At 47.2% G+C, this 23601-nt stretch overlaps 1 protein-coding gene across 3 annotated transcripts in view; it reads left to right on the top strand.

Moving 5' to 3' along the window:
* The window catches only part of ANKRD11 (ankyrin repeat domain containing 11), a 192812-nt gene that overhangs the window by 97995 nt on the left and 71216 nt on the right, over positions 1-23601 (top strand). The window lies entirely within an intron of this gene.

Raw genomic sequence — 23601 nt, 5'->3', positions numbered from 1 at the left:
GGGAGACAATGAAGAAAATTACCAAAAAAGTAATTATTTAAAATTTTGTCCTTTTTGCAACACTGCCTCCCAGTCATTTACTTATGCTTAATGTTTCCCTCACTGCAACTTTGTAGAGATGTGAGTGAAAGACAACCTTGTATCAGTCTAACTGTTCTCCGGGAGTAATGGAGGAACAACACCCAGGACTTGACTTGCCCATCAGTCATCAGGTGTTTTCTTGAGTCCTTGCTGGGTATTAAGTGCTGTGTTTAGTATTTTTTAAGGCCTCAGGTTCTCACAGTTGACAGATACATTCGTGAAACGACACATGAAATAATCAGCAACACAGTATCTAAATAAATCATCTAATAAATGGTACACACAGTTAATAGAAGTTCAGAGGGAAAAAAATTCCCGAGGATGGAGGATTTTGGGAAGAAAGGAGGGGTGACAGATGACACTGGGGAACTTTTTATACTTGAAGCAGGACTTGAATTGGGTTTGGGTCTTGAAGAATGGGGTAGAGGAGAGACTCAGCTAGGCAGAGAACAGAGCCTTGGAAATAGAAAAGCAAAGAAATACAGGAGGAGCAGTGAGTATGTCTCTCTCTGTCTTCGTGGGTGAGGCAAGGAGAGCTGGGGTTAAAAATAGGCAGGGGGTTTGGAGGGATGGCTCCCAAAGCCGTCCTCTTTATGTGGGAAAACATTACAAATACATTGCATGGAGTCCTGCCAGGAAACAGGACTGCTCACCTGTGGTGTACATTCTGGGTCTGAAACCACAGGTGTGTGTGGTGAGTCTGAATGGACAGGTGAGTGTGGGCATTGGTGGCAGGAGAGCTCGTCCTGGACCCCCCTTTGTTTTGAGGCCCTGTACTTGGTACCTCACGGTCAGCCGTTCTGCCCCAGAATGGAGAAAAGCGGCCCCTGGCTGACCGGTTCGGGCGTGGTGTGGGGGTGTTGCCCTGGTCGGGGACCTGTCAGAGACACGTAAGCGTGCGCTGGGCGCACAGGAATGGAGGCGAGCCGAGTGCTCGTCCTGGACAGTGGGGGACGCAGAGGCACAGCTGCCTGCCTTTCTGACGGGCGGCAGCGGTTTGGTTTGGGGAAGAAGCCCTCCTCCCAGGGCCAGGGAAGAGCTGGTCCTGTTCACAGAGGCCTGGTGGTGCTAATGCTGTCCCCCACCCCCCCTGCCCCCAAAAGCTGACTGGTCTACATGACACTCACTCGCTCACACGGGGCCACCTGCCGAGACTCCGGCCACTGCCGCTGTGTTTCAGGGGCTTAGTGTGCTGAGACAAGTGGAATCAGCAGTTTTATTCATAATTAATTATACTGATAATGCCAGGCTGGGAACTGTAAAAGGTCGGAGGGTAGGTTGAGGAGCGTGTCTGCTTCAAAGCCAGGGTTGTGTTCTAGAGCCTTCCCGTGGGTCTCGGTTAAGTGTTAATGAGGGTGCAGTCGCCGTCCCTCTGCTCCGTGCAGTCAAGCGCATGGACTTTGGAACTGAGTTTCCTGTACCTGCAGATTGTCTGCCTCCTGCTCACAAGGAAAAGGCTGCAGGGAGCTCTTCTCTGCCCTCTATGCCACTTTGCCCTCCAGCCCCTGGGGTTGAGACCTGTATTGGGCACTGGGGGAGGGCAGGGCAGCATCATGCAAGAGGAAGGCAGTTTCCCTGGCTGTGGTGCTGACAGCAGGTGCAGGTGTCCTAGGACGCTTGCGTTTTCTGGGACCAGAATGTACTAGTACGTGCAGCAGCTGATTTCAGTCCCAACATGCCCGCAGCGCTTCACCTGAGGGTTCCACCTGCCCATCGTCCAGTGTTGACATGGGGGGTATTGTCTTTTACGCCAGCTTACGCCACTTACTGTGGTACGATTTTGTAAGTACGGTTTTTTTGCTCTTGTTCAAGGATCAAAACTTACTCTAGGGTCTTGGGAAAGTAACTTTATTGAATTGGACTGGATGGTCTCTGACGGGCTTTTCTATTCCGTCCATTGCTCTCTGAGGGTCACTATCTGGCAGGTCTTTCTTTATTCTCAGTCCAGTGATATGAAACGGTAGGAGAGTTCTTTATGGTCATAACAGTGAGGAACAGCAGTAATGATGGCCTGAAGATTCCTTTCTTCTACTGAAGATGTTGACTGTGGTTTCTTTGGCCTTTCTCAGTCGTGTGTGCACAGTAGCCATTCTGTGAATAACACTGAAACTGACTGGGTCCTTCAGGAAAATGTCTAGGGACCGATGAGCACTTACAGCTGATTGAGAGGGTGGACAGTGAATCATGTGGAAATTACTTTCAGGGAGCCCCCGAGACGACTTCACATATAGAGTTAAAATTTTTATTTAACCTTCCATTAGGGATATTTCCAGACATTCACAAAATTTGAGAGACTGGTACCCTGTGTGCCCAGTTTCAACAGTTAACCAACATTTTGCCAGTCTGGTTATATCTGTTTCCTCCCCCTGATTGTTTGCCTTTGTTTTCTCTTTAAAAATTTTTTTTTTTTAATTTTAGTATTTTAAAGTAAATCTCAAACATCCTATTATTTTACCTGCACACACTTCAATAGTGTCTCTACTAGTTAAAGCCTTTGTTCTAGCCGTGGCTGGTTTCGGCAGCTGCCACTCATAACCCTGTGTCAGACTCTTTCCCTCACAGACCTGCTGCTGCCTCGCTGCAGGAGTACATACTGGGCGCTCCAGCAGGCTGCCCCCTCCGGGTGGGCCTGGTGCTCAGGCTTCCTGCAGCCCCTCTTGGGGGAGGCTCCCTCACCCGCTCCGTGGACAGTAAATGGCATGTGTGGCTTTTTTCTTAGACTTACAGCACATGTCTTTATGTGCCTACTTGTGCTTTTTCTCCTAAGGGTGTCAACTCTAATGGCAATTTTTTGTAGAAGTAAGTTTTTCAATCTTTATTTGTATGATGGTTGGGTACCCTCATTGGTGGTCTTTGTGGTCCTCCAGTTCATAGCAGGAATCAGTAGGTGGGATCCCTGGGTTTAGTGCAGACACTTACTCCTGCCTCTGCATTCTCAAATCCACTGCCTCTCTGGTTCCACCATTAGAGCTACGGAAGGATTTTTTTTAAAAGGGGGTTTTTCAATGAACCAGCCTTTGGCATTGTGTAATGGGATGTGTTTGTCGGATGTGGGAATGCCAACGTAGTTGCACACAAGCTGTTGGATACACTTTCCTTTTCAGTTCGCACACCTGCGGTCAACAGGATTTTCTGGTTTCTGTGGAATAACTCAGTGTGAGCATCACAGGCACACCGACGTCCAGCAGAGGTCTGGTCCTGACAAGGCTGCCTGAGGGCTGTTGCTTCCTGCAGTCCTGCCCTCTCCTTTTGCGGTGTGGTGCCAGCTGTTAGCCTGTCGGTCTCGGGTGCTACACGTGTGGCTCTGGTCGGTCCGCATCAGCTTGGTCTTGGAGCGCTCGTTGGGGTTGGGGTGCACTGCCCTTCCTCTTCCTTGCTACCAGAGAAGCTCTGCTGGCGTAGGCGGCACTGGACTGTACATTGACCTCCAGGGAACCCTTGGGCTTCACCATCCTCCGTGTCCCGCCGGTGGGGCTCATCGGGGCGCACTGTGTCCCACATCTGTTGGGGGTGGGGTGGGCTGGATTAAAACTACACCAAACTGGGCCAGCCCGGTGGCTCAGGTGATTGGAGCTCCATGCTCCTAACTCCGAAGGCTGCCAGTTCGATTCCCACATGGGCCAGTGGGCTCTCAACCACAAGGTTGCCGGTTCAATTCTTTGAGTCCCGCAAGGGATGGTGGGCTCCACCCCCTGCAACTAAGATTGAACACGGCACCTTGAGCTGAACTGCCTCCCGGATGGCTCAGTTGGTTGAAGCGCTGGCTCTCAACCACAATGTTGCCAGTTCAATTCCTCGACTCCCGCAAGGGATGGTGGGCAGTGCCCCCTGCAACTAAGATTGAACACGGCACCTTGAGCTGAGCTGCCGCTGAGCTCCCGGATGCCTCAATTGGTTGGAGTGCATCCTCTCAACCACAAGGTTGCCGGTTCGACTCCCGCAAGGGATGGTGGGCTGTGCCCCCTGCAACTAGCAACGGCAACTGGACCTGGAGCTGAGCTGCGCCCTCCACAACTAAGATTGAAAGAACAACAACTTGACTTGTAAGGAAAAAAAAACACAAAACAAACTACACCAAACTGTAAAATTGCCACTGGCGGTGTCAGTCTGTTTCTTAGAAATAGCTCAGTCTGGTGTCATGTTCAGTCAGCCCTCTTTGTGAGGTGTGCCTTTCTTGAGTATTTTGAAAGAGTTGTGGGGTGGAAATGAAAGCCAGTCCGTCCTCTTCCTGGTACATCAGAAAGTTGCACAGCATTGTGCTGTGTCCTTCCGTGGCAGTTTTAAATTCTCCATTGCTCTTCATTTGTCAGGAGATAAGGCCGTGTATAACATCATTACCAACCATGTTTTCCTCCGAAAGGGAAGCTGAAGCGTGGAGCTGAGTCCTGCAGCCGCAGGGCCGTGGGGGCAGGCAGCCGAGAGGGTGCTCATCTGGCGTCTGTGCCCTGTAAGCTGCGGGGGGAGCAGGAGCGGCCTGGGGGCCGTGGGCACATCGCCCCAGACTCGGCAGTTTCTTTCACCAAAACCATGGGCACCTTACTTGAAGTGAGTGTCTCCTTGGTTAAACAGCACTGTTGCGCTTGTGTTCTGCAGTGGAAGGAAGTGAGGTCAGGTGAGCGGCTTGAGGGGCCTTTGGGGTTCAGCTGGTTCGTTTTCCTTAGTAGTAGGAGTCCTACGGGAAGCGGGAGTTTGGCTCCTGTTAGAAACTGCCTCTTGATCTTTTCTACGCCTCGGTGACAGATTGCAGGAGCCTTTTACCACTTTGCCTCACCTGGCAGGTGGGAGGTTTCCGGGGTCACTACTGCAGAATCCACACTGGGCTGAGGGGGTTGCTGGGGCTCCAGGGTGGTGACTTGAGTGGCCCAGGAGAGGTGTTGGCCAGGCCGTGCAGGGCTGCACGTCGTTCTCTGGGTTGGGGTGCCCCTGGGATGCCTGCAGACCTGACGCAGACTGCTGGTGAGACTTCGGGCCTGCATGGCAGCTCACAGCCCATTCCGGAAACTTCTCCATGTGTGCCCCACGTCACACTTCCTCAGGACTGCTGTCGAGGTCACGCTGCCACCCTAGAATGCGAGGTCCTGTCCGCCCGAGCTGAGGCCTGGGTAGAAAAGCGCTGTACCTGCTCTAGTACTCACAGGAACTCTTTTTTTTTTTTTTTTTTTTAAAGATTTTATTGGGGAAGGGGAACAGGACTTTATTGGGGAACAGTGTGTACTTTCAGGACTTTTTTCCAAGTCAAGTTGTTGTCCTTTCAGTCTTAGTTGTGGAGGGCGCAGCTCAACTCCAGGTCCAGTTGCCGTTGCTAGTTGCAGGGGGCGCAGCCCACCATCCCTTGCGGGAGTCGAACCGGCAACCTTGTGGTTGAGAGCACGCGCTCCAACCAGCTGAGCCATCTGGGAGCTTAGCGGCAGCTCAGCTCAAGGTGCCGTGTTCAATCTTAGTTGCAGGGGCACAGCCCACCATCCCTTGCGGGACTCGAGGAGTTGAACCGGCAGCCTTGTGAGAGCCCACTGGCCCATGTGGGAATCGAACCAGCAGCCTTCGGAGTTGCCTGAACCACCGGTCCAGCCCCTCACAGAAACTCTTGGAGAAGAAGACAAGGGTTTCCTAATTCCACTGCTTCCACCAAGCCCTTTTCACCACGCCTGATTAAAATGGCTTACTTCTTTCCCTGCTGTTTCTGGAACTTGAATCTAGAAAAGGTTTGCGGCGTGGTCATGCAAACATGGACTCTGCCTGGGGGACAGGCCCCCAGCCTCTCAGAATTTCAACCCTCAGCTAGGGGCAGGGGGTTGAAATGGGCTGGCTTACCTGGTTTGTGTTTGTTGGTTTTCTTGGTGTTGCTGTAGATCCACATGCAGTTATGAGAAATAACACAGAGAGCTTTGTACTCTGCTTGGTTTCTCTAATGGGAACATCTTGCAAAAGTGAGACCAGCAGTATCACAACCAGGAGAGGAGAGCAGCATTGATAAAATCTTCTGATCTTACTCTGATTGCCCGCGCTGCTCTCACTTAGTTGTTGGTGTGTTTCCTTCTGGCAGTTTGCGCACACACATAGCTTCCGGTGTTCAGCACCACAGTCAAGAGGCTGCAACAGCGCCCTCACCACAGGGGTCACCCCTGTTGTTTTCTGTAACTCGCAGCCATTAATCTGCCTTCTGTCTCTATGGCTTTGCCTTTCTGGACATTTTACGTAAGTGGCTTCACACACTGTGGGGCCTTTTGTGTCTGGCACCTCCTCCCAAGCATGCTCATGTTTTCGCGGTTCCTCCACGCTGTAGCGCGTGTCAGTACTTCATTCCTTTTGATGGCCGAATAATATTTAATTGTGTGGATGGACCGCATTTTAGTTCTCCATCATCAGTCGATGGGCATCTGAATTGGTCCCCTTCTTGGTGATTATGCATAGCGTGGCTGTGAACATCGGCATACAGGTTTGTCTGTGGACGTGTGTTTTCATTTCTCTCAGGCATCCACCCAGGAGTGGAATTGCTGCACTTCTATGTGTTTTGATTCAAGCCTTTGGAGATGAGAGAATTTTATGTTCTCTTTTGGGAGAACCTGTTGAGGTTGAGGTGCTTGTGGCTTTGATCTTGTGTGTGTGTCTGTTCTAGAGGAGGCTGCCGGGTTGAGCTGGATAGTCCCTAGTCCATGCTGGGCTCGCAGGAGGAAGAATGGACTCTTCGTGGGGTGTTCCTCTCCAATGTGGGGCCCACATCCTGACTGAAATCCTGTGACTGCACAGCCATGTGCTTAACCTCAAGGAACCAGAGGGCCTTCTGTGACTGCCCCACCACCTCCTGGTTCTGTGGTCTTGACTGCACTGTGTTTTCCTTTAGAGAAAGAAATTAATGTGAGAGCAAGAGAAAGTACTGCACAGAAAAGCCTTGCAAAGGTGTTTGGACAAAGTATGTTGGAAGCTGGTTTGATTTAGGACTTCTTGTTCAAACCTCTGAACACTGTAGACATTGTGAATACTAGAAACCAGGTACATGCAGTCTCCTCAAATAAATAGTTTGCTGCAAGCACAGTTTCTAATAGAGCAGATATTTAAATGTGATGCTTTCTGTTGGAACCTTGAAGAAATGCAATAGCAAATGAGCAGCAGGACTGACTGACACAATAAACCTGTTTCCTTTGTATTTAAAACAAGAAGAGGGACATTAAAAAGTCTCTCTTGCTTCGAATTACTGTTTTAATGTCATTTCCTTTGGGTAGAAGTGGTTTTAATCCAAACTACAGAGAGAGTAGTGGTGTATGGTGTGTATCTAGGAGGTATTTCGAAGCATGAACCTGTTGCCCTTGTGCTTCTCTTGGGGCCTGTTGGAGTTGCCTTGGAGGCCTCCTCAGTGGAGAGGGTTTTGTTCTGTGGAGGATTTCTGGAGGCTTCTAGAAGCAGGTGGACTCCTCCGGGGCAGCGCTGCAAGGAAGGGCCGAGTCAGAGGAACTGGGCTGAAGGGAGCCCAAGAAGGCTCCACAGGCTGCCATTGGCAGCTGCGCTTTCGTGGGGATTGTTTGAAAGCTGAAGCCACGTCTGGTGTTCTGGGGTTGCTTTGCCCACTGTAGTTTCCGGTGTGGTCCTTTCTAAAGCAGAAGTGAGCAGCCCCAGACTTGTTCTTTAGAGCGGGGGTCCCAGGTGCTGTTGCCTACCAGTACCACTTCACCCCAGCACGTGGACCCCCAGAGTTGTGTTAGGTGTGTGATTTCACCGTCTCTGCAGATGGTGATGGGCCTACTCCTCGTCCCCAGTGGCGGCTCTGGGAGGCAGTAGCTGTCCCATTAGTCTTGGGTGGAGGGGACTGAGACGGACAGAGGAGGACCACAACAAGGAATTAGGGCTGCACCCTGGTTTGACCACGGGCCAGGGGCTGGCACACCGTGGCCTGAATTTGTACGACCAGATTGCTGAGGGTGGTTTTCATGTTTTTAAAGAGTTGTTCACAACAGCAAAGCCTGCAAAGGCCAAAAAGTGTTTGCTTTCTGGTTCTTTCCAGGAAGTCAGCCTTCTGGAACCAGACTTGGTGAGCGCTATTGAGCCAGGCTCCAAGGAGTGGTTTTGTTAAACCCAAGTCCTGGGTTCTGTCCCATCAAGTGCCATACCACTGACGAGAGTCTAATTTCAGCACCGACTGGAAAATGCAGGCCAGCAAGTCGAGGAGGCTGCAGTCTTTAACAAGAGCCTGCGGGTTGTAGGCAGGTTGGAGCTGATTGGTCATGCAGACAGGTTTCCGTTGCGAACTCCCCTCGGTGCCACCCTTGCATGTCGTTGTAGATACAAGCAGTTGAGAGCAGCGGGCCTAGTCCCTAGTCGCTCACTACTCTTCCCTCTCTCCAGTGAGCGCCTCCTTCTCTACTATTAAAGCAAGCATGAGGCATAAGAGCTTGGAACATTTTTGAAAGAAAGCTTCAGAAGATCCTGGAGCCACTTGGTATTGCAGCGTCTCCCTCCCAGTGCGATGGAGATCCCGAGCTGCCTGAGGGGCCCAGCAGAGGCCCCTCCCCTGTGAGGCTCCGCCCACACCCTGCGGCCACGCACAGATGTTCAGATATTCTCCATCTTCCGAACTGAAGGGTGGTCGTGTATTTTGTGTTTTGCATTTCCCCCCATAAATAATTCAGCCTTATGCTCTATGACATTGGAACTCTGCACAGGTCTTTCATGAACCTACTGAATTATGATGGAAATATTAAGCAAGTGACTTTGGAGAAACAGATATATGTATTACCTACTTGTATGTAATTAAGCATTAGGATCCAAGGGTTTAGAATACATGATGAGATACCCGGGGGTTCACAAGTGTGTGTTATTATCAAATGGAATCTGGGGTTTCTGAAGTTCGATTTACAAATCTTTTCTCCAAAAACCAATTGTCTGCTCTAGTACTTCCTCTCCCCCTCCCACCAGGTCTTTCAGCCACTTCCAGAATGCACCTCTCCAACCAGCCAACAAAATCATCACCCCTGGTCGGGCTTTCAAAGAACTGAACCAACAACCACTTAGAAAGGACTGCCAACAGTGTCTGTAATGAGGAGAGGGTAGTAGAAAGGAGAGTCTTGTCACTTTTGAGACTATTTTATTGAATCTTGATTATTTTTGACTTCCAGATTTGTTACTTATTAAAAGGTTTCACAGTAGCTTCCAGAAAGTTTCGAAAAGATCTTGGAATGTGATTTCCATGCTAATATTTGAGAATTACCATAGTATTTGTTCACTTGGAGTCACACTAAAGGATTTCACAAGTGTTCAGCATTTGGTTGGGTATGCTTTTCCGTGGGCCGTCTCCGTGCCCAGTATTTTGAGTGGAACAAGGCAGCACAGTGATAAAGGTGGTGGGTGGCACTGATAGAGCCTCTCACTTCCAGGAGCCAAGGCAGGATGGTGGTGTAGGGAGTACTGTTTGCAGTCTTGAGGGAACGCGAGTGCTTTCCCGGCAAAATGGAAGAGGGGGTTTGGGGAACAAAGAATCAAATGTGTGTTTGTTAGTACCTTATACACTGTCCGGATATTTCAAAGTAGATGTGTATCCTGAATGAGATGTGTATCAGTTGTTTATTGCCGCATAACAAAACCGCCCCAAAACTTAATGTCTTAAAATAACAATGATTTATTATTTCTCATAATTCTTATTTTGCCTGCGTAGCTTTTCTGCTGATCACACCTGGGTCATTCATGAGGCCGCAGTCAGCTGGTGGATTGGCTGGGTCTCTTCATTTCCTGATCTGGCCCAGGCTTCTGTGTGTGGGTGCAGGAGTGCTCCAAGAGGGCCTTTGGGGCCCAGGTGCTGGGGAAGGAGTCCCCCTTTTCAGGAGGAGCTGGGAATCTTGTGGTTTGTTATCCAGTCTGCCCAGGGTGTATGTGTGAAAGAAGTATGTCTAGTGTTTGGTGTTCATGAGTAGTGTGCTACGCTTGCTACAAAGATTGTATCAGAATTTAATAGAATGAGAAGAAAGTTGGGGTTGATTTCCCTAAATTTTGACACGGAACTGTGAATTTACCAAAGTTTTGTTTGTTTTAGAGATATCACAACTTTCCAAGACTAAATCTTAATCTTTGCCTAGCAGGTTTTTAAGTACAGCAGTGCCCTCTTATCTAAGGGAGACACGTTTCAAGACCCCAATGGACGCCTGAAACTGCAGATAGGACTAAACCCTAGATGTGCTGTGCTTTCTTCTCTACATACATACCTTTGATAAAGTTCAATTTATAAATTAGGCACAGTAAGTGGTTGACAACTGTAACTAATAATAAAATAGAATAATTGTAACAATGTACTGTAATAAGTTATGTGAATGTAGTCTGTCAAAATAACTTACTGTACTGTATTCACCCTTGTGATGATATGAGATAATACAGTTCCTACTGGATGAGTGAAGTGAGGTGCAGGATGTGGCCTCATGACGTGGTGTTGGCTGCTATCAGGGTGGCTTGAACGCAAGCACTGCTGTGCCTGCACAGTTCATCTGATAGCCAAGGTGGCTACTAAGTGACCAGCAGGTCACAGATAGAGTGTAGATACTCTGGGTATCCCAGGTGGCACTGAGCAGGAAGGCATGACATTTCATCACACTCCTCAGAATCGCATGCCAATTACAACATGAATTGTTTATTTCTGGAATTTTCCATTTAATATTTTCAGACCGCAATTGATCCCGGGTAACTGAAACCGTGGGAAGCAAAACCGGGTAAAGGGGACTCTACTGTAAATACCTATAGACGTGTTTTCCCAACTTGGATTTGGGTTACATTTATTGAGTATTTATTGTTTCATTCAGGCTCCAGTGCTGCCTACTTCATTTGTAACTCTTCGTTTTAGATTTTGTTTTACGTAGACTGGTGGACACTGCCCTCAGTTCTTCTGCTTGGGCTGAGCCTTCTTGTGATTGGGCATTTCCCAGCTAGCTCATAGTGTATTGACTATTTTCAATTTTAACAATAACCACAGAACGCAACACTTGTTAATGTTTTTGAGATGTAACTATGGAGCATAAACAAGCTGAATCAAACCCTTCGTTTCATAGTTGAATTATGACGAAGATTGTGACTGGGCCTGAATGAGCAGCTTACTGCTCTGGGTTTTGCTGGCACTCAGAGATGGGCATTTAATTCTCCAGCAGTTTCTCCTGAGCCCTCACTGTAACCACTGTGCCCGCACCAAAGAGGCCTGAGTCACGCCTGTGGAGGAGGGGGATAGAGATTCTGTGGGGTGTCCCGAGTAGAGGGCAAGGGTGGTGGTGTGGGATCACCGAGAAGGCTCACACCTGTCTGGAAGGTTTCAGACTTGGAGGAAGAAAAGTGAGGCCCAAGGGTGGCAGCCTGGGTCAGGAAGAAGGGCCTTCATGGGCAAGCAGGGGGGGTGCCAGAGCCGTACTGGCGGGGCGCAGGCTGTGCTGTGGAGACGGAAGGGGGTCTCGTCTGGGGTGCGACTGGGATAGCAGCTGGGAGGGGCCCGTGACTCCAGGGCCCACGCGGGATGGTCAGGCTGCAGCTGGAGTCCTGCCACGAGGCGGCTCCGGTTGTGTGGAGGTGGCTGGAGCACCTCGCCCATAGGTGGGGGCTTCGTGCTGTGACAGAGCAGGACATCTGACTAGTTCGTAGGGCTTTCTGTGGGCACTCAGAGGGGTGCTGGGTGGGTCTGATCTTTCCTCTGCTTTCCATAGTCCAAAACGTGCACGTGCACTGCAAAAGGGCGCTCCCTTGTATGATAGGTGAAGCAGCTGTTTCTAGAAATTCTGTCGTCCCTGAAATGAGTGCTATGCTGCCCTTGTATTTGGAAGGGACGTTAATTCTTGAGAGCACCAACATTGACTAATGCAGGCAACAGAAATAGGTCTGTGGTCCTTTAATTTTTTGAAATATTTTAAGATTTAAGAGATGTAAATCAGAATTGCATCACATGTAACTTAAAAATCATTCATCACAGATGTCTTTATCAACTGGTTAAAATATATGATGCTAATTTTAGTATCTATGACACTTTGTTTTTAGGGTTTTGGAGTGGTGAATGCTCTCCTGTCTTTCTGCATCACTTACGATCTAGTGTAGACTAAAATGTAAACATCTCGTACCACGGGATGTGGAGATGGGTGAAGGGCCTCTTGTGAAGTTCCATTCCCCCTTCAGGTTCAGTGTGGAGAGTCAGAGACGAGACAACAGCCTTTGCTGGTGTAGAAGAAGATAAAGCGAGAAGTTTTTGTGCCATTAATAACAGATCTGGCTGGAAGCCAAGGCTGAGAGTAGGATTTATTCAGAACAGTCAAGACTGGTGGACCACAGGGAGGAGGCAGGAGCAGCCTGAGCCCGCGCCTGTTGCCAGGAATTGGCTAGGGGGTCTCTGCTGGGTCCCAGGGAGTCAGCCTCTTGCTTTATGGGGAAGCACTGCTTAAGTGTTCACAGCAGTTGAATTGTATGGAAAAGGGCTTCCCTGGGAATCTTATTTGGTCTTCACTAAAAATAAAGAAGGATTCTTGAGCCCTTTACATCTAGCATCTGTTTTGGGGAGGCACTGACGGTGTGTGTAGGGCAGGGGCCACATCCGTGATGTTTTCGAGAGTGTGGAGCAAGGCTTTAATATTATTATTATTTTTTTGTTTTTCTCTGAAGAGTATTTATTTTTCTTCCATCAGGAAGACGAATTAATGACCAATCACTTTGAACCAGTGGAGATTTGTTTTTATCGGTTTTAAGGGCTGGTCTGCTTTGGTTTTGCACTTCTTCTTTTTTAATTTAAAAAATTTTTCAATTACAGCCGACATACAATATTATATTAGTTTCAGGTGTACAACATAGTGATTAGACATTTATACACCTTACAAAGTGATCACCCTGTAAGTCTAGTACCCATCTGACACCACAGTTATTACAATATTATCAACTGTGTTCCCTATGCTATACGTCCCCATGGCTTTTTTTTTTTTTTTTTTTTTTTTAAGAAATGGCAGCCTATAAGCCCTATTCTTTTCGTTCTTTTTTTTTTCAGTTGGGGAATAGTGTGTCTCTCCAGGGCCCATCAGCTCCAAGTCTCTGCCCCTCAACCTAGCAGCCGGCCGCCCCTCCCCATGACTTTTCGTAACTATCAATCTGTACATCTTAATTCCTTCCCCCCTTCAGCCACCCCCCTCAACCTTTTTCCCATTTGACAATCATCAAAATGTTCTCTGTGCTATGAGTTTCTGTATTGTTCGTTGGTTTTTTTTAGATTCCACATATAAGTGAGATCATATAGTGTTTGTCTTTCTCTGTTTGACTTATTTCACTTAGCATAATGCCCTATTGTAAATGGCAAGATTTCATTCTTTTTCATGGCTGAGTAATATTTAATTGTATATATGTACCACATCTTCTTTATCTATTCATCTATTGATGGACACTTAAGTTTCTTCCAGGTATTATAAATCATGCAGGAGCAGGTCTTTAGATGAGGACGTGCGTGCTTTATAAGAACTTTGGAATGCTAAAATTTGAGGCAGAGGAAAGCTTTGCTCAGTAAGTAACTGGCAGTGTGGACGTAGAAGAAATTTGCTCCAGGTGTAGGATTTGGATCTTGTAATTGTTGATGACCCGTTAGTTCCTTCTGCTTTGTAAACTGATTGGTAATCATTCAGATGTTGCTTTACAAATGGAGGGAGTGAAGGTCACTTTTGCCTATGGGATTAGCACCGACAAGCTTGGGTAGAGGCTCCTGAAGTTACCATTGTTTGCTTGAATGTTGTATTTGATCCTTCTGTAGCATTTTGGAAAAGTACTTTATGAGACACGACAAAACGTAGTTAATGGCATCTGTATCTTTATTGAACTATGTGTCCTCATTTTTTATTTTACTAGCAGAAGTTAAAATGACTATGAATAATGTTCCAGAATTTTAGACCAAAAAAAAAAAATCACCATGCAAAACAAAACACTAACGCTAAAACTAAAACTTTAAATGAGGAGTTTACTACCTGAGGAAGATGGTGTCCAGTGACAGCCATGTGGTCTAATCTCTGCCACAAGCGCCGTCTCAGGTGCAGGGCACAGTGTCTGAATCGTCCTTGAAGTTGGCTGCAGGTGGCATCCTGGGTCAGCATAGTTGAAACCCTGGATGTGTATGTAAAGGAACACATTTTGGCTGTTTGGTTCTCCGCTGTCTGAAGTTTTCCTTTTCTTTCACTTTCAGTTCTAGAGTATGACCTGAGACATGGTCTTTCAGGCTGTATGAGGAAGGAGTGTGCAGCGTTTAGAAAAGCCACCTCCAGAGACACCCAGCCGAGGGCCCCCCAACAAGGAAGCCGAGAATATATACGCAGATTGCTTGTTGGTCAGAGAGCGAAATCTGCAAAAGTTTAAGTGTTTTGGTTTTGTGTGCATTCTTCATTTTTCTGAACAGCCATGTTAGTTGAAACAGAAGCCCTGAGTAAAGCCCAGTGCTGTGAAGGGAAGGTCTCACAGACGTCCTTTCCAGAGGGGGTGACATGAAACCAGCGTGTAAGTTCAGCACCAGTAACAGAGGCCTTTGTCTGCACTGCTGTTTGCACTGTGGCTGAGCTGCCCACGTTTACCAACATGGAAAGTTGTGCAGATGTGAACATCCTGTGGGGGACGTGAGGTTGCAGTGTGGGTGACAGGGAGCAGGAGCCGGTCCAGCTGCGTCACGGCCGGAGCCCAGGCCTTTCCCAGGGTCTGCTCCATGCGTGGGGCAAGGCTGTTAGTCGTGGGCACACCGCTGACCTCTGCATGTGGGGCTTCAATTTCTGCCTGGGTAAGACCAGCAAGGGACTCCGCCTTCCTGGGACCCACGGCCATGGAGGTGGGCGTCCCTGGTGGCGCTTGGGGAGGGCGCACCGCCCTCGTGGTGTGGGCCTGGAGGAGCCTGGGTTGGCTCCGGGCCCGTGAGACTAAGTGCATGTAGTTTCCTAAAAGGAAAATGACCTATTCGCAGGACTGTTTTTAAAGATAGATTTCAGAAATTGCACCTGGTGTGTGTTTTGAAGGACTACTACTTTTACTACTACTTTTCATTACTTTCACCCCCGTGTTCTGTGAAAAAAAGGAAAGAAAGGAAAAGGACTCTTGATGGAGAAGCCAGTGCTCCGGCCTCTCCTGTGTGCTTCTAGGGCCACCAGGAGAGGTGTACTGGTGTCTGCCTGCAGGGACAGAAGAAGGTGGCCCAACTAGGGGAAGACGGGATCTCGGGCAGCCTCCCGGGGCCCCTCACTTTGAATTCTGCTGGACCCCACGTGTGCTTGTCTGCCCGCTGATCTGATGCTCCCCTGCTACCTCCCAGATCCCACACTGACGAAGACACACACCGCTGCATGACCACCACAGGCCACCACATGACCACCACATTTATATCATCGATGGCCCATGTTCGTCCTGTCCACTCTCTGTCTCTATGCATTTGACTACTTTAAGTACCTCATGTAAGTGGAATAATATATTAGGTGGGTGCAAGAGTAATTGCAGTTTAAAAGGTTAAAAATAATCACAAAAACCGCAATTACTTTTGCACCCACCTAATACTGTGTTTCCCCGAAAATCAGACCTAACCGGAAAATAAGCCCTCTCATTTTTTAGGATGACATCCCCTGAACATAAGCCCTAATGCGTCTCTTGGAGCAAAAATTAATAAGACCCGGTCTTATTTTCGGGGAAACACAGTAGTATTTGTCTTTCTGTGACTGGCTTACTTCACTCAACATAGTATCCACAAGGTTCATCCATTGTAGTACGCGTCAGAATTTCTTTGCTTTTTAAGACTGGATAATAAATATTCCACTGTATGAACAGACCACATTTTTCTTTATCCAATCATTCGTTGATGGACACTTGAGTTGCTTCTATGTCTTGGCTATTGTGAATAATACTGCTATGAATGTGGGAGTGCAAGGATACTGGGGGTGCCAAAAAATGGATACAAGTGGGCACTTTGGTCAGCGTTGCTCAAGCAGTAGTTCACTGTAAGCAGAAGTGTCTGGACAATGATGGGAACCACTTTGAGCACCTCTTGTAATTGCAGAAGTCAAACGTGACTTGTATTCCTCTTTTGTTAGCGGTATATATTGAGTATTACAATTTTAATAAAAGTTTTTCTTTTCTTAAAGTAAGTGTACATTTTTTTGGCACCCTCTGTATTTTTGAGACCCTGCTTTCATTTCTTTGGGGTGTATGCTCAGAAGTGGAATTGCTGGGTCAAATGGTAATTCTGTGTTTAGTTTTTTGAGGAACCGACACACTGTTTGCCACGACGGCTGTACTGATTTACACTGTCACCAGCTGTGTGGGAGGGTCCCGTTACTCTACCCCCTCGTTTGCTGCTCGGCCCCTGTGAGGTGCCCAAGGCCACTGGCAGCCTTCCTGTAGCCAGTCAGAGCATGTGGTCAGCACAGGTGACCCTCTTCTGTTCCTTCACCAGCAGATCTCATGGGCTGAAGGTGAATTCCAGGTATGTTTAAGGAAAGTTCGTTCATGTCACCCACGTGGTGCCTTTTGGGGGGTACACATGGAGCTCTGGTAGAGTGCCTTTCCCAGTGTCCTCCCTCCCACTGTCTGTCCCCATTGTCCCTCCTGAAAATTCATCCTCATCCCCACCTCTGCTCTTGGGTTATTTTGTGATTAGTTTTTAGAATAAAAGATGCCAAATCTGGATATTGAACTGTTAGCAGTGGGACCTCTTGTCCTAATGGAGCAGCCCGCCAGCCCCTCTGGGCGATGGGAGCTGCCTGGGGCTGACCCCACCGGTGCCTGGAGATGATGGGCCATGGAGACGCTGGCTGTAGGGCCTGGGAGAGGCTCCAGGAAGTAACATGCTAGCTTCTGTTGCCGTTTATTAAGTGCGCTATCTTTTTGGTCCCCCAAATTGTGCCATCCCTTCATTTACAGAACTGGCATTTGACCAGCAGCGTCTCCTTACTGTGGTCTGGCCGCTGGCCTCATCTGCTCCTTGCAGCTCCCTGAGCCTGTTTCCTTTGCTGAGCAGGGTCAGCTGACATCACTGTCCTCCCTCCAGGCGAGGAGGTCCCATAGAGGCCTGTCATGGAGGGAACTGGGTTCATCTCGGAAACTTTCCACTTCACTCCCTTGATAAAAGATGTGTCGTTCGGACTTGTGGAGAATCAGCAATGAATAATTTTAAAAACCCACAACAGATTGTGCATTGTTTGTAATTTATAAATGCTATATCTTTAAAAAGATAAAGATCAGAAATTTGAGAATTAAAAAAAGTACTGTGCCTCAGTGAAAAGCACCAGTTCATGGTAAGGTTTTCAGAATGCTTTCACAATCATTTATTTGTTGTCTGCAGTATAATGTGAGGCAGCCTTGAATTATTAAAAGCTTATCACATATGCTTACATTCACTCCGTCACTCCATGGATGGGAATCGTCTCATTCTGGGCCTGGCTCTCAGCCAGGACCAGCTGACGCGCTCTTCTTTCTTATGTGTGCCAGCCCACCTCTGCTCTGGGCCAGCGCTTGCCAACCACACTAGCTCTTGAGTTTGGAGGATTTAGGCAGGAACTAAAGGCAGAGGCCCTTGGTTTTTATCTAAGTTCCATTTCTTACAATCTTGGAAAGTCACTTACCATTTCTGAGCCCCCGTCTCCCTAACTACAGGATGAGAATAATCATGTTTCTTCTCTACTTATTTTATGGTTTTTTTTAATAACTCTATGTCCCATTTAAGTGGAGCACAAGTGCTCGCTGTAGGTCGATGAGTGTGTGCCCCATTCGTTAAAAAAAGACTACCCACTCCTCCTTGTATGTCTGCTTATTGTAAGACGAAGGAAAAATAAGCATCTTGCTTTGTGTTTAGTAATGGAACAAACACTTGGTTTTTAAATACCTTGTTTTAATACTGATGATGCTGTGATTTGAAGGTGTGGCTTTGCGCTTACGCTGACGTTCAGTGTCATAGTTGGAAAAGATAATTTTCAGAAGCATAGCATGTACCTTATACTGAGGTGAAATGCACTACAGGTGATAGCTTTGAAATCTTTGACTGATTCTTGTCAACCTTCATTAGGTCTTTTAGGCAAAACAGTCCAGTGGATGAAAAGTTTATCCCTGGGCCGGCTCAGTGGCTCAGGTGGTTGGAGCGCTGAGCTCCTAGCACCGAGGTCGCTGGTTCGATTCCCACATGGGCCTCAAGTGAGCTGCGCCCTCTACAGCTAAGATTGTGAACAACAGCTTTCCCTGGAGCTGGGCTGCTGTGAGCAGCCGGAGGTCAGTGTGGGCTACCGTGTGCTGCCAGGAGCGCCTGGCGGCAGCATGAGTGTCCGCAGCGTGAGTGGCCGGCAGCTGGCGAGAACTGCCGTGAGCTGCTGTGAGCGGCCAACCGACGACCAGCAACCCCTCAGCTGGGGGAAGCGCAAGGCCCACGATACCAGCATGGGCCAGGGAGCTGTGTCCTACACAACTAGACTGAGAAACAACGGCTTGAACTGGAGTGGGGGGGAGGCGGAGGAAGGGGGGGAAAACATAAAAAAAGTTTATCCCAGAAGTGGGAATGTGGGCTCTTCCCTTTCCTGGTTGTGTGCCGTAGTTGCTCACGTGTGTTTGATCCTTGCAGGAACTTCTGTGGCCGTTTGCCCATGTTCTGCGGGTCACCAGCGAGGCCTGCTTTGGCTGGGAGTAAGTGGGGAGCAAGCTTATTGTAGGACGAGGTGGGTGGGGTCCACGGCCCCTTGCTCCTCTTTCAGACTTGGCTCTGGCCTGGAGGTCACTGACACTCCACACACAGCCTGTGTCCTTCCCCCTGGGGAGAGTTGGCAACATTTAGACGTTTCCTGATGTTTTGAGATGAAAACGAATCGTGTTGTTACAGTATTTTATTCTTGCATTCTAGTGAGTCTTTAGCGAGTCACTCTGTGGGCTTTGAGCATCTGGTCCCCTACCCTCCTCCTGCCTTAGGGCCTTTGCTTTCTTAAAGGAACTAGGGGAATGGATCTGGCCACATCATTCCCAGTCTTTTTATTGGAAGCACACTTTGATGCTAGAATACCCCCCAACGAATAAAGACCTGATCCCTGCAGCCTCGCAGCGGGTCTTAGAGGAACAGCAGGCTGCCTGGCACACCTTGCTCCCCGTCTGACCTTGTGAAAGGCCTGGCATCGCACCTGGTGACGGGGTTGCCGGTGCAGGAGGCCAGCTGGCTTTACATGGTTAGAGTTGCTCAGTGAGATTCCACTTCTGAAATATTGATTGTCTTAAACACTTCATATTTGGAGACTTGTCTAATATTCATGAAGTCAATTCTTAGAGTTTCCTTTTTTTTTTTTTTGGTTCAGAGTGAGGAGGAAAAGGAGGCTTTTCAAATTCTAGGGTGGGATATTTGCTTCAACAAGAACATTTTTTTTTCTGAATGCAAAATTTGTTTATCACATTTAAAATTAATTTGTGAAGAGGCATGCCTCAGATGATTTGAATGAGTAAAGGCATGTTTTTCAGCCACCCTATGCAGTGTATTATTTAAAAGCAGTTAAATGACAAGGCTGGTAGACCCTGAGGGTGGGGGTAGGGGTGGGGCTGTTTGGACTTGCCTCTCTGCTGGAGGACCATGCCCACTGGGCAGGGCTCCTGTCAGTCATTGCAGACCTGGGTCACATTCTGTTCCAGCTCTGCCCAAGGTCCACTTTCCTGCTGGCCTGGGTAGCACATGCTCAGCTGTAAGGCTGAGTCTTGTTTTTGGTGTCTCAATGCTGATGGGTGTGGTGCTGTGTTGGCCGAATGTTTAGAAATGTTGCATTGCGTAAATATGTGACCGGGTCCATCCTGTTGCCTGGGACTGCAGTTCATTTGTGATGAATCTTCTGCCAGCGTTTCTGGCTCTCCCTTTAAGATGCTCTGTAGAGACAGGTAGAAGCTTCCTGTTTACTTTCTCTTGTGTTATAATTTTACATCAGTGTTAGGATGAAGTAAATAGACCCTATAAAGTTAATATTTAAGTATTTAAGGTTTAGTTATTCCATACCCTTTCCTCAAACACGTGATTTTAGAAATAATTTTCTTTTAACGGCCCCCTTTGCTTAAGTTTGCCGCTGAGTAGAAGAAGCAGTGAGGAAAGGCCTGTTGGAGGATGCCGGTGCCCTGGTTAGCTCCGTGCCATTAGGCCTTTGCACAACTTGTGGCATGTACAGGCATGCTACCTAAACCTGCTGAGCTGAGCTGCAGACATTCCCAGAGGCAGGTGGAACCCTGCTTCTGGGGGCTCTTCATGCCGCATCAGGTCATTTGGTGGACAAGGGCCAGCCACGGGACACTTTGGTGCCGAGGAGTGGTGTGACCAGAGCTGCAGTAAGTGGTCTGGACAGGCTGGAGCAGGAGGAAGTGGGAGACAGGCCTTGCCGTTCACGTGAGAGCTGTGCAGAAGGATGGCAGGCTTGGCAGAGCTGCTCTAGTAACCGTGTGAGACCTTCCTTTACACGCCCCTGTGCCCGGCCAGGGCCCCGCTGCCCACTGACCAGCACAGAAGAGCAGTCTGTGGGATCTCGTGCGCACGTGTCTTAAGGGGCCACACCGAGGTGTGCTTCCGGACAGCGAGGATTGGGGAAGGGCCGTGCTGGCCTGGACCTGCTCCGACCCTGGCCTTGGCCAGCACGAGGCCTACTCCCTCTGACAACTGTCATTTGCCCAGTGGTTTATCCCCAAGGAATCTTACTTCATGTTTTTTAAAGAAAATAGCAGCTTTATTGGGATATAATCGACACACCATACAGCTCACCCATTTAAAGTGGTCTTTAGTATATTCGCAGACACGTGCAACGCAGCCAGTTTTAGACCATTTTCATTGTCTTAGAAGAAACCCAAACCCACGCCTCATTCCCCCCTCCCAGCCCTAAGCAAACCACTGTCTCCATGGGTTTGCCTGTTTTGAATGTTTCTTTCGTATCATGAATCACACACTCTGGCACCACCGAGATCCTGTGCCCGTGTGCATGTGGACATACGGCAGGAATGGCCGTGGCAGGATTGTTTGTAACGGCAGAAACACGAAAAGAACCTACTTGTCCATAATTTAACTTAGAGGCATTTTAGATTATATCAAATGCTTCATTTTAGAAGTTTGATATGGTTCTATTTAAGTGAGACTGCATGGGTACACTTAGGAGATGAGAATCAGTTATTTCACTTGGTGAGTAATGAATGTCTGCAGCGAGTCAGCCTCCTTCCCAGCTCTGTGGCGGCTCTGGCTCCTTCCTGCGCGGCAGCCGTCGGAAGCTCTCAGCGTCAGTCCAGAGCAGCTGCGAGCACGTCCCAGCGACCCTCGCCCTGTGTCCCGGAGCTCTGCTCTCCGCCCCGGTACAGTCTCGCTGCTTTTGCCAAACGCCGCTTCCAGGGGTGCTCCTCCTCGCCCCGCGCAGCTTGCTTTTGCAGGGGGTGAATGTGGGGTGCTCCCACCAGCATGCAAACATGCTGTCCTTTTGCCCTTCTTGACCAAATAAAAACAAAACAAAAACCCAACCTCACTTTTACCGCCAGCTCCACTCCTTTTTTTTTTTTGCTCCTCTCCTCTTTGCAGCAAAAGTCCTCTTACAGAGAGGGTGATACTTCTTGTCATACTCTCTCCCACCCTCTTTTTGAGAGATTTATTGAAACATAATTTAAATACAATGAAATTCAACAATTTTAAGTGATGTTTTAACAGATCAGTACAGCCATGTTCCCAAGTGCCACGTTCCCGCCACCACAGTCGTGATACAAAACACCCCATTATCCCAACGTGTCCCTCTGCCATCACCAGCTTTCTCCCAGCCTCTGGCCCCAGGAAACTCCTGATATGCTTTGGTCACAATAGGTTTTTTCCCCCCTGTAGAATTTAATATAAATGGAATCCTGAAGTATGAAGTCTTTTGTGACTGGTTTCTTTCACTTAGCATGTCTTTCCATTGGATGCAGATACCGTGTTTATCCCGTCAACAGTTGATAAACATTTGCACAGTTTCCAATTTTTAACTATTCTGAGTGAAGTTGCATACAAAACCCTGTGTGCCTGTATGTTGTACTTTCTCTTTGGTAAATACCTAGGATTGGGATTTCTGGGTCATAATGGTAGGGGAATGTTTTATCATTTTAAGAAGCTGCCAAACTGTTTTCCAAAGTGACCATACAATTTTGTGTTTCCATCAGCAGTGAATGAGAGTACAGTTGCTCTGTATTCTCACTGTCACTTGGTATGGTCAGTCTTACTTTTTGCCATTGTAGTGGATGTCTGTTGGCATCCCGCTGTGGGTTTCCTTTCCAGTTCCCTAATGACAAGTGATGTAGCTTATCTTTCCACTACTTCAAAAAACATTTGGTCACCCATGTTTCTTCGTATCTATCTTTTTTGTCCATTTTTAAAAACTGGGTTGTCTTACTGAGAGTTTTTAAAAAGATACTCTGTATCTTAGAGGGTTCTTTATATGTTTTAGACACAAGTCCATTACCAGATTTATGTTGTGCAAGTTTGTTCTCATCTGTAGCTTTTAATCTTTTTAACAGTGTCTTTTGAAGAGCAAAGGTTTTTGTTTTGATGATGTCCAACCTAGTAATTTTTTTCTTAGATGATACTTCATGCTTTTTGTGTCTTAAGTATCTTTCTCTAACCCAACACCACAAAGATTTTTCTCATTATGTTTTCTTTAGAAGTTATGTAGGTTTGGCTCTTACATTCAGTTCTATAGTCTCGTATTTTGAGATTTTTTTTTTTCAGGGAAAGTAACATTTTTAATATTTTTAAAGCAAGAAAGATGCTTGTTGAGGACTCCCATCAGTAGTCGCTAATTGGGTAAATACTAAAGACATTCAACCTCTTGAAGGATTACTGCATAGAAATTTGATTACTAATAATTTCTTTGCTCAGATGCCTATTGGGCTCATTAAAGACGAGATGATGTACCAACCAACAGTGGTATTTAAATCTCAATCATTTTCAAGATAGGCTAAGATATACAGCTGTGAAGACATTCCAGAAGTGTGTTCATTGACACTAAAAATGGTATTTAAAACAAAAAAAGACCTCATATAGTCTGCTGGCATTTCATACCAACCATTGGAGGAGGTAGTAAAATAAAGTATTGGAATTTAAAATACAAGTCAGCACTAACTGTAAACATTTCTAAATCATTGTATGCAATTCTTTAAAACATATGTAGTCAAAAAGAATTAGAATTCATATAAAATGAGGATTTAAAAAGCAAAAAATAGAAATATTTAGTGAATTTACTCAAATGAAGGAAGCTTAAATGATACAGAACTGAAAATGTTAGAAATCTATATACAATAGAAAGTGAATATAAATTAGCCAACTCCATGAACATTTCCAGCAAAGCATTCATACAAATACATATTCACCTTTTCTTTTATATAGGAATAACACATACATATATGACATGATGATTCTGGCAAAAAAAACAGAGATATTAAAAATATTCTCAAGTTTTAAAGATGGTGTGGAGTAAGTTTTAACAACATTCTATATGAATGGAAACCCCTGATTTGAGTCCATGATTTTATCATGCCAGAAGCATGGTTGGTTTTAATTTTTTTAAAACAGACATTGGT

Source organism: Rhinolophus ferrumequinum, chromosome 15 (assembly GCF_004115265.2).
Source record: "Rhinolophus ferrumequinum isolate MPI-CBG mRhiFer1 chromosome 15, mRhiFer1_v1.p, whole genome shotgun sequence".
Taxonomy (NCBI): domain Eukaryota; kingdom Metazoa; phylum Chordata; class Mammalia; order Chiroptera; family Rhinolophidae; genus Rhinolophus; species Rhinolophus ferrumequinum.
The sequence above is the reverse complement of the archived record's forward strand: the minus strand, read 5'-3'. Positions and strand labels throughout refer to the sequence as shown.